We start from the raw sequence: 11,799 nt of genomic DNA, 5'->3' as shown, positions 1-11,799 counted from the left end.
TAGTAAACTGATAAAAAGGGGTTTTTAATAAAATGATGGGGTTTTTCTGGGCTGCTTGGGCAAAGTAACAGCTTGAACAGAGAAATGTAATAAAAAACACAGGTTATCTCCTGAGGCAAGGTAGGCAAGAAATTTAACATCAAATTGAGATTTAAATGGACTGGCAAGACTGCTGAAGAGCTGACAAGGGCATAGAGGATGAATCCTTGTCAAACAGAGGAAAACATTGAATATGAACAAACTTATAGGCAAAGCATAAAATATTATGAATTCTACCTAAACACTTCATTTGTTCAATTAGAAATGATCATGAAGTGAAATGAAAACATAACAAGTTACATATGAAACAGAAGGAAAACTTATGCTAAATTGTCATACCACAGGAATCTCAAAAGCCAGAGCTGTGTATTTCATTAAAAAACTCTGTCAAAGACTGTACAATGGAGCTCAGTTCTCTCTCCTCCACCAGCGCTCAGAACTCTCTTTTTTTTTCCCACACCCCTTTTACAAATGATTTTTAAATACATTAAATAAAAATCTGCTAAGGAAAAACAAATCGACCCCAAAACAGGGGCGCTGTTTCACCTGCAATTATAAAAATGGCAAAGAGCGTTTCCTCTATTCTAAAATAAAACAACGTCTCCCTAAAAATCCTCTGATGGCCGACACATGGAGCGCAGATCCCGTTAGGATCAGGACTGAAGTCTTGAAATAGGAATCGAATCCTATGTCTTCGGCTGTGATGTATATCGTTGTTCCAATTTAAAGTATTTTGGCTTCGTTTGAATAGCGCTCTTGGGCCATATTCATGAGCCAGCTGTTGCTACCCAAATCACTGCCGCTGGTATAGGATTGCTCATTAGAACCTTCAGTTAGACATCACAAAGGCAACACTTATTGTCGACAAGTGTCTGTGGTGTGACATCCTTTGGTCTGCCGGGTGTTATACGAATTGCAGTTCAAGCACTTTTGTGCGACAATGTGAAATGGTACTTCTGAAGTTGCATTACAATCATTGCATAAAATCCAGATCTTCTTGTTCTGGTAGGACTCGGGCATTGGTGTCAAAGCAACCTCTTCGTCAAGTTTCTCCCAAACCTTTGACATATCACAAACTGACTTCGAACACACTGGACAAAAGAATTGTAGGTGTTGTTGCATCTCTTTCAAACAGTCCATATGAATAGTGTGCCCACAAGGTAGTACATTAATATCCCTCGTGGACTCGAAAAGGAACTCAAAACTAACGGGACAGTTGTGGTGCATTGCTCCTTCTACACAAGGATGACAATCCTTCAACATAATCGAATAACAACAACCACATTTAAAGCAGTGGAAGAAATTATCCCTGCCCCCAGTTCTACATATACCACATCCATCACAGTGGTATTGCTGTTTTGAGATATCATCATCAAATAGCTTGCAAGTTTCACAAAAGTACTTCCCCATGCAGACGCCACAGTTAATACACACTTGATGAACATCTTGCTCAGTGTCACAAAGTGAACAAATGACCATTTGGAGATTGTGTCGAGGAACATCATGTCTCTGTTGGGCTTAACATTGACAGAATTATTTGCTTCATTGTGACAATGTCTTCAATCAAAGACCTCATTGCAACATGGCGCTCGAATACGGCATCTCCGTTTATAATGTGAGCAACCATACTGTAAATATCCTTTGTCTAGCTTTTCCAAGCTTTCGACGTTTCCTTCCATGCCACTTTTGTTTTAGAAGTTGAGGTATTTTCCTCCAGCCCATTAGATCCATGGGTGGTCATAGGATCATGAAAATACTCCATCGTTGTACCCATAATTTACTTTTAAGTACCTGCGAGGAAGATGTTTTGAAGAAGCTCGTCCTCAAACCCTGGGGCATGAACGACTTCGCTGCCAGACTCTGATTGACTTCTGCCTTGACATCCTGGTGCTCCTCGTCCGTTGTGCAACTATGATTAAATTGGTTGCTCAACTTGGCACTGCACAAATGCAAAATAGGCAACCGTGTCCTGGAGTGGTGTTGTGTGCTTATAAAATATTGCAAAATCATGTGGATCTCTGCCCGACATACACTGCAATACAACTCAAACAATTCTTCACAATTCATAAAATTGACTGCGAGTTTCACAAACGCCGTTAGACACTCACGCGACTTTCACACGGTAAAATTAACACAGCCATTTCTAATTTCACAATCTGGGCTGAAGTGGGTGGAAAATATCCATTCCCTGTGTTTTGAGATAAATCAGAAGACTTGCAGTAAGTCAAATATTGTGTATACTGCTCATACAAAGTCCATACTTTATTTGCAATGGCAGTGAAAGACCTGATGCCACCACCACCTACAGGTCCATTGGTATAAAGAGATTCAAATTCCTGTGTAAAATGAACTGCATGATCCTTCTCAATGTAAAACTCAGAAGCAGCTACATCCATGCCAATAACAACCTCGCCAGTATAGCCTGCTTTCTCAATGGCAATCTTCAATAACTCGAGGCCTTATAATGCCTCTCTTCTCCTTGTGTTCTTGCAGAACTTGCCTCAAAGACATATTACTCACAGAGTTACCACTAACAGGCACAAAATCACCTCGGATCACATTCCGTTGATCAATAGGATGCAGGGCATTCCCAACGCTAACACAATCATTTGATTCAATAGCTGTGAAGTTTGTTTGGGATTTCCAGTGAGACCTCTCCAAATAGCTTGTAACTTGCTTTTCCTCTGATTGCTGATGATGTTTTGTTTTCTTTTGTTTGTGTTTTTGCAGAGATAGGAGCTGCTGCCATTTGAAGAGCTGGAGAATAAATTACATCTTCTAAAACAACACATTTAATGATTTCTTCTTCAAAACAGGGTTTTGAAGAAGAATCAATCTCACACTGACATAAGACGGAGTCTAACAGAAAGCATCCTCACATCAACATCAAATAGAGGAACTAGCTACCCGCTAGTCCTAGGGTCATCAATATCCAAGTCATTTCTTGGAGTCTTGTCAAGAACCCCATTTGGCCCATGATGAAACCCTTGAGTCACCAATCTACCAAGTCGTCACTTGGAGTCTTGTCAGGAACCCCACCTGACTCATGGTGAAAACTCGGGCCCATCTACCATTCCCACTTGTCGTCACATGTAATTGAATGGTAAAAATACTTGCCTGATACCATAAGGCACTTGATCAACCCACTAGCCAAACCCCATGACAATATGGTCAGAACCCCACTAAATAAGGGAGCACTTGGAGGCCTTGATGCTAACTGGGCCAATCTCCCCAACCATAAATTAGGGTTTCTTGGTCAACACTTATGACCTAAAGGAGATTATCCACCCCTTGATGCTACAACATCAACACTCCCTTCAATCAAGGGAAACATTCTCAAATACTTCAAGCTTGTCAAACTTCATCCAGGGACAGTGAGAATGTCAGCAAACAACTCAACCATAGAAATACATAGGAGCCTCACTGCTCCTTTTGTACCACGTGCATTTATCATCATGATTGTACTTGATCAAACAATCTTGAAGCTCCCTTGCTTCTCAACTTGCCAAACTGCAATTGGAGCAAATGTCTTCTCAACATCCTCTCCCTCTTCTTAGGAGAATCTTCGCTTTGCACTTTTCTATGTTGCCAACAAATGCTTGATCTTGTGAATCCATCTTGAAGTCATTGTTGACTTTCCATAGATCTTGGTACAATAACCTCCTTCAAACTTGTTGGCCTGCCTGCTCCCTCTGAACTAGGATCCCTTCACGAATCACTCTTGGGAGAGCCCTCCAGTCACATACTTTGCTTTGTTCATCCAATACTTCTATGTGTTTCCAGAGCCTTTGCATCCTTCACATTGTACCTGTTAGTGTCAGTCTTTCCAGCCTTCCTTCAGTGATCAAACATGCTCTTACAAAGTGATTTTGAAGTGTCAAGGTCAAATTTTGTCATTTCAAAGAGTTTTCAAGCAAAATTTGGTCACTAGGCATTAGGTCTAGGGTTTGCTTTAACTCCTTCTAAAGTTGTCAAAATGACGGTCCATGTCATTATTCAGCTGAGTCTATCATCATTCAAAGGGGTTGTCATTATCATGTCAGTATCTAATGAGTCATTTTACATCTTGTTCATGCTTCAATTGCGCCCAGGCAAGGTCATTTCCCTCTTCTAGGGTTTTGAAGCCAATTTCTCTTGGACGGTCAAATCATTAGCAAAACTTGTATCCAGATGTTCATACACCTTCCCCTATCCTTCATGTACCTTATCAAATGCTTCCCATCACTGAGATCCCCCAAATTCCTCATTTTTGCACAAACCCTAGTTTTTAGCTACAACCTGGCAATTTTCTAGGTTTGGCCTGTGTTTTTCCCTTTTGGACCCCTTCCCCTCGCTCAATCTCTGAGATTCCACTTTCCCCTGCTTCCTAACATCCCTCCCCACTCCCAAAAATTTCCCCAAGAATTTAGAAGCCCTCTATCCCCTTCATTTCGCTCCATTTCGACAAAATTCCTTGTTTCACACATCGGGACAAGTCGCACTCAAATGATGTTCCAGAGCAATAAAAGATGAATTTTGGAAAACTGAGAGAGGTTTTTGTCCATAACATGCCAAAGAAGAAAAACCTCCTTCAATTTTTGCACAGGTGTCATGGTTTTAGAGAAATGTCAAAAATGCAATCGCCAGATCCAAGGAGGTTGGCCAAGGCACTAAAACGACGGAAAAGGCCCGATCCACTCCAAATTTTGGCCAAAGCCTCTTTAACTGAGCATGGTACTTGATTGGGGACTCCCAGCCCAAATTTCAAGAAATTTGGAGAAAATTTTGTCAATTGTGAATTTTTTGTGCCAAAAATAGGTTTTGTCCCCTCAACGGGTCTCACCCCCCGCGCGACCCTTTCATTTGGCTACTCCGTTCCGGGAAAACTCAGCATTTCTGGATTTGGCATGAAAAGTTACACATGCTCACCCATTGCCAAGAGATTTTATGAAGTTTTGGGTCTCCTGAAAGTAAAAAAACAAGCAAAAAATGACTTTCTGCTACATTTTTGACACACAGAAAGCAGTCTTGGGAGATTGCAATTTTGGAGGGGCAAATGACAACCAAATTCAGAAATTCCAGTTGGGTTGGAAAGTAGACTCACAGAAATTTCCAACAAGCCTACTCTTGCCTCATTTGGACACCTGGAAGTGCCCCAAAAGTGCCCTCAAAGGCGCGCGACCCGTCAGGAAATGGCGCGCGACCCATCAGGCAAATTTCTCAAAATTTCAGTGTACAGCTCAGCAAAACGCAGTTTTGACTGTGTTTGATTTTTTGGAATGGATTGTCATCCTCCTTGATGTAAATAATGTAATTTTATGACACTTTTACACTTATGTATCTCTTCTAGAAGATTCATTCATGAAATAGGTGAAAATTAAATGAATGAATTGGTTTCCTAGCTTATAGAGGCAAGTTGTTTTGACTGCCTAGTTTTTAGTGCTTAGTTTAGAAGTGGTTGAAACAGCTCCTAGGATAGTGAGCTCGACCCCTAGAGGCAGGGAAAGATGTTAGATGATCTATATTATGTACTCTCTTGCTCATTTTCATGGTTGGACTCTTGAGGGAGAAGCTCTTATTGTATTACTCACTGTATCTCTGCAATTTTTGGCAAAGGAAGACCAGGGTTTTGCAGTCCTTTTTGGGATTCTTGTGGTTACATGTATTGATGGTGTGTTTCTCTTTGTACTTATAAGTGTGTTATGTGAATCATTTCCTTACTTTTCCTTTTGCACATTAGGCAAATGAAGTGTTAAAGTAGAACTCATGACTGTCATGCTCTGCTTTTAAGTTTGCTTAATATCAATGTTTTCGACTGTTTAAAGGTAATTCAAGGTTATTACTTGCTCTCTTTAACTCCTCACTGGTCATCCTCATCCATCCATCTCTATTAAATGCATCAATACTGTTTCCTACCTCGCCCCAAAGAATCCCCTGCGAAAACTGTGTCCAATCCCCGCACCTAAAATTGCCATTTCCCCAATTTTCCACCAAAAACCCTAAAAATCCTAAATCAACCCTTTTGATCAGTTTACTAGCCTAAAATCAGTGTTACCCTATTGGTTATCTCGCCCATTGAAGATCTTTATCGAGATAGATCGAGAGAGCCCTCCCTTGCCCCGTAGGGCTAGCTACGAGGCTAAGTGGTTTGATGTTGCCTTGAGGTTTACCTTTCTCAGCCTGAGGTGAAATTTCAAGCGTTAACAGTACGTGCAATCCTCACTAGGAGACCATGGAAGAATGATTACAACCCAACAAAAGAAACAAAGGCAAGCGGCTAACTAATAGCAAAACAATAATAATCAAGGAAGAGAGACATAAAGTACTTACCTTTTGAGGATTGAAGGGGATTGTCAGTTCCCTTTGGATCCTTGCCTTCTAGCATAAATCATTTGCTTCCTTCTTACAACTCATTGTCCTTGTTCATCAACATCTTGCTTTCCTTGCTTCCTTGCATGAGCTAGGGTTTCTTTGTCCAAGACATCCTCATATTATCAAGGAGATATATCATTTGTATTCAACATCGTAGGTCTTGATTTAGGGGTTCATCCTTAGGAATTTCAATCTTATACCAAGTTGTCTTTTTTGATTGCTTCTTTAGTACTAAACTAGTTATTTTACTGTTAGGCCATACTTCTGCTATAAATGATTCTCTTTCTGGCCATCATGGCAATACTTGTTCTCTCAGCTTAGGAAACATACTTCTACAACTAACATTCTTGCTATATGCAATGGCATCAATATGAGCTAAACTCATCCGAGGCAAGTTAGTGGACAACTTAATGAATTGATACTCTTAGTAGCTCCAACAATGAATCCTTGTAAGCAACAAGCACAATCTACAACACAGATCAACTTGGGTTTTGTTTCAAAATTCGAGTTTATGCCATAGCTTTAATACTATCACAAAATGTAGAATTTATTCAGGATTATGCTTCAGGTCTTCTAGGGTTCACAAACCCTAATCCCAAGAACTTATGTGCAAATTTATTTTTCCATAGTTAACATAGGTGGGACAATTTTTCCATTCTAAAGACTCAATTGCAAGCCAATGAGTTCCTTCTAGTAATCAACATCCTTTCACCCAATACAATCATAATTTCATTAGTATAATGCAAGGCACCAAGAGCTTGTTGCCACCCAATCTAGCAGGGGTTCGAGAAGGGGTACCTAAGGGACAAATACTAGACCAAATGACAATAATGGGACAAAGGCCCACTGTCACCACAACCTATGTCCCCTTCTTTTCTTGGATTTTCACTGACAAGAGGAGTCCCAGTATGGAGGAAATCACTTAGGATGATAAGATAAATTGATGAGATGTAAAATGATTTCGAAGGCCCATTCAAGGAGAGGCTCAATTAATGGTTCAAATGCTTCATGAGAAGCTGAAAGGCTCTCTAAGAAAGACCTATGAAGGATGACTAGACCTTAGGATCACGAATGTTCGATAATGATGAGTTCCTAAGATCAATACTTCGAATTTTCCTCACTTGTGATTAATATGTCTATACTAGGGTTCAAAGTGAGGCAAGGGTGGCTCATTCAATGGAAAGATTCAATAAAAGTGTGAGCTTTGGGAGAAGCTACGACGACTTTCCACTAAAAACCCCTTGAGAAAAAAAAAATACTATAAGAGACCTAAGGTTGAGAGGTATTTCGAGCTAAAGGCTCATCCAGTTGTCAACTATAGTTAAGAGAAAAGGTTTTGAATGATGAACTACAAAGCGAAAACCTTCAAGAAATCCCCAAGTCAAAGAAACTTCAAGGGTTCCCACTTGCTGTGATAGCTAGGGCATCAATTTATTTGAAATTCCATTGTCGGAATTTGTTCAAAACTAGAGTATGCCTAGACGATATACAAATGAAGAAATTTATCAGGATGAAATACCGAAATTCCTCCTCCATAAAATTTCGCACCAAGCCCTAGAAAAACTCCTTATCCTTAGAGGGACGAAGAAAAGAGGAAGAAAAGAGGTGAAAGAATGATATTTCGTTGAGGTAATGTGATCACCAAGGATCTTGGACCAGTGCCTAGCAATTGGGAGGATTGGAGTCAAGATGATCTTGACTTGGCAAACTTCACTCTTCAAGGAGGCCTAAAGAAGTAGTTTCACTATCTATGGATGCAACTACATGGAAACTTTCTATCGAAATCAAATGTTCTATGCTATTACAATCACTTAAATCCATAACTTCTTTATGCTGCAATATAAGTTAAGTAATTGTAGATAGAACATAAACCATATAAGCCATATGCACAATAGAAGGCAACCAAGAACTCAATGAGACATAGAGAAGTTAGGTCACTGACCAGGGAAAAACACACAAGCGGAAAACCCAACTAGATTCTTCTTCTATTAGAAATCAATTGTTCAGTAGAGATACAAAGTACAATGAGAGAATGAAGAAGTTCACCCAAATCTGGAGAAGCTCTCTTATAGCAGTAGCTGATGCAAACACTGAATCAATTTGGCTCTCCAAGATCTGCTATTGCTCTTAAAGAATCTCTCTTTCAATCTTCCTCTAGACTCTCGAACTCTATGTCTCTCAAGTTCAAATTCTCCTTTCACAAGCGCAAGTAAGTGTGTCAAGTGAGGATCAGAGGCACAAATATATAGGAAGAGCAAGGAGGTCGAATTCATGAGGGAGTAACTCCTATGCCTTGAGGAGGAGTTACACATGCCAAAATAGGAGTGTGACTTATGCCATAAATGAGAGGAGTGTAACTTATGCATTTAGGAGAGAAGTGCAACTTATGCCATTAAGGAGAGAAGTGTAACTTATGCATTAAAAAGGTGTAAGAGGAATCATTTTATGGCTAGTCATTAAAGTGTGTAAGAGAATGTAAGAGGTGCGTAAGAGCATCAAGAGAGAGAGAGTAACATATGCATTAATTGAGGGGAGTTACATATGACATGATTGAGAGATTTGAATTTCTTTTTAATAATAATATAGTAATATCATAAAGAGGATAATAATAATCATTATATTGATGATTAAGTTAAAAATTAAACAATTGAGATTAACTAAGGAAAAGTTAAGTGATTTTCCATCATATATATATATATATGATTATGAATTGATGGAAGGTGATTTACTATTTTTGGAAATTCATGGTTGCAAATATAGACATGACTTTCTATTTTTAGAAAGTCACTTTAGAAAGGTTAAAAGTGAAATATTATTTAAGGAAATTCATCCCATATTTTCCAATTTTCAACACTTTAGACCTTTACACTTCGATGGCAATTATTATGGTGTTTCAAGGATGCAAATGCAAATTATCCCCTAGAAACATTCATTCATTCTTTGTCCAATGAGTAACACATGCAAAAGTCTCCAATAGTTTCAATGGTTCCACTAATTCGCATTAATTAGGGCACATTATTCCACCATAAGAAAATAATTCCATGCATTAAACATCCATTAAAACAAAAATATAGCATTATATTGCACTTACAAGACAAAGAAGTATATATCCATTCACAATCTTTCCAACAAGAATCTCCAAGAGAGATAGCGAAAATTTTCCATACATAGAAATGCGTTTAATCATCTAAATTATTCCACCAAGTGCAGGCTGAAATTCTATAATAGAGAGGTCGAAAATCTCAAGTGTCATGTCCAAATACAAATGAGGTCTCTTTAATTTATATGAGCCTCTCACAAGTTCAAATTTGCGTAATCTAGCACCTAATAATATTTTAACGTGCAAATAACATATCTTTTGGTGACAAGCCCACCAAATAGCTACTAAAGTGATGATAAGCCATCCCAAGAGGGTTGAATAGTGTAAAATGGAGTAAAAAGAGCCGTTGGAAGGCCAATAAGAGTCCTCAATGTGCCATGATGAAGAGCAGGGCTCTCAAAGTGATGATCAAAGGAGTAGCTCCTTGATTTCCAAGCAAAACATCCTATGGTGCTCCTAAGTGGTCGTGGGGCACAATCAATGGTTTCATGGGTCTCTATGTTGGAGAATAAAGGGAAATTAGGTGTAGTGCGATTCTTCCTTGACTTGATAACAATTTGTGGAGTCTTTTTACTTTTCTTGTTAGCCTAATCTTCTTCTTATTCTTATTAATGCATGTGTGTGTACTTCATCAAACTGCTACCAAAAACATAAGAACAAGAACACAAGATGTTGGCTCTCTGCCAGGGCCAAAACCTCTCTTCTCTTGAGAGGAAAACCCTTTAGTAAGTTTCTCTTATTGAAGCTTCTTATTGATCAATTGTCAAACCCTAGACCGTTGACAACAATATCCTCCAAGCACAAGTCAAGTCCTTCCTCCTTTTTGCACTTTGTTCCTCGACACTTAATCTTCCTTCTTCGGACACTTTGCTCCTTGACACTTCGTCCTTCTTCCGACACTTGATAGTAGTCCTTGTTAGGTATCTTCTATAAGAGATATTCTTCTTTGTTCCTTGGTAGATTCCTTTACATATGAAGAGTACTCTATCCTTCCTCCAACTGAGCCCCTTCTTGAGATGTAGTTGCAGGTCTGATATGACAACAATGTATCACTATTTCTTCACACGTGTGAGGGGATTCCTTCAAGATTATTGTGTGGAGGTCCTCTTTTCTTCTTCGCTTGAGTGTGCTTCCTTTTCACTTGAGTGACTTGAGTGAGAGACCTTATAGGCCTAATTTTCTAGCCCAACCAATGAGATATGTGTGACTGTGGTGGAGGGCTGCTAAGACAATAGAGATACCCTCTTTATCTTCTCACGTGTGACTGTGTTTTCCCTTGAAACAGTCCTCTTGAACTCGGTTGTGCACCCTTCTTCTTCGCTGCACTTGGAGACCCTTTCTTCGTCCTTCTTTACCTTTTTCTCGGCTTCCTACCTTCACTGATTTTAGAGTTAGTTGCTTGAAGTTATGATGGAATGGAAAACCTCTATATACATAGGACTATCCCTCCTTTTAGGCCGAATTAAAGACTCTCTGTAGGCTGACTTGCTATTTATGCTTCGGATGGATTGTTTGGTGGTGTTACATGCTTGGAGGATACTTGACTTTGCTTGGAGGGTTATTCTTTGACTCTTATACAAAAATATACATGGTGTAACATGCCCTTAAGGTCTTTAACATTTTCTTTTGACCATTTGACTCACCTATAGCACTTTAACACGTGCTAGACCTAGGTCTTCAAATGGCTCTGCTTCTCAATCTCCAGCTCTCCTCCCTGTCCTTAAGAATCTGGTTTCTCTTGGCCAGAAGAGAGGTTATTTGCTCTTTGTGATCTGGGGAAGAGAAGATCCCCCCATATTCATTCTCATAATCTGTTAGGAAACCAACTCAAGAAAAGATAGATCAACGCCTTAGAATTCAGCCTCTTCGAGGGGGCAACCTCCTTTACATTACATAAATGAACAATTCTTGGATGATTCAAATGACAAAACCTCCTTTCTATATATAGGAGTCTAAGGAGTCACAATATAATCCAGCCGACCTAACAATAATAATATAAAGCCACAAAAATGACAATAGAGGGATTCTATGGGGCACAGTAATAACAATATGGGGGCAATAGGGGCACAACAATATTAATAAGGGGTATAACTACAATAGTAATCGGGTAATCACTAGTATTATAGGGACCCAACATGCCCCTCTCCTTCAAAAAAGTGTTTTCCTCAACGCTTGAGTAGTTCTGGATACTTCTGCATAAAATTCTCATCCTCCCATGTGGAATCTTCAGCGGATAAGTTCTTCCACTTGATAAGATACTCTGAAATTGAACGATTTCGTAACTGTCGAGTTCTTGTTTCTGTGACTGC

The 11,799-nt window shown here is 39.3% G+C and overlaps 1 pseudogene; it reads right to left on the bottom strand.

Annotated features, from left to right (window-relative positions):
* Window positions 1–853: 853 nt before the first annotated feature.
* On the bottom strand, window positions 854–1,715 carry LOC149150732 (putative E3 ubiquitin-protein ligase RZFP34 pseudogene; annotated as a pseudogene).
* Window positions 1,716–11,799: the final 10,084 nt, after the last annotated feature.

Source organism: Pinus tabuliformis, chromosome 9 (genome assembly GCF_031772625.1).
Source record: "Pinus tabuliformis cultivar Carrire ecotype Pingquan chromosome 9, CPIR1, whole genome shotgun sequence".
Classification (NCBI taxonomy): Eukaryota; Viridiplantae; Streptophyta; class Pinopsida; order Pinales; family Pinaceae; genus Pinus; species Pinus tabuliformis.
Note: the sequence above shows the minus strand (reverse complement) of the source record. Positions and strands in the feature narration are given on the sequence as shown.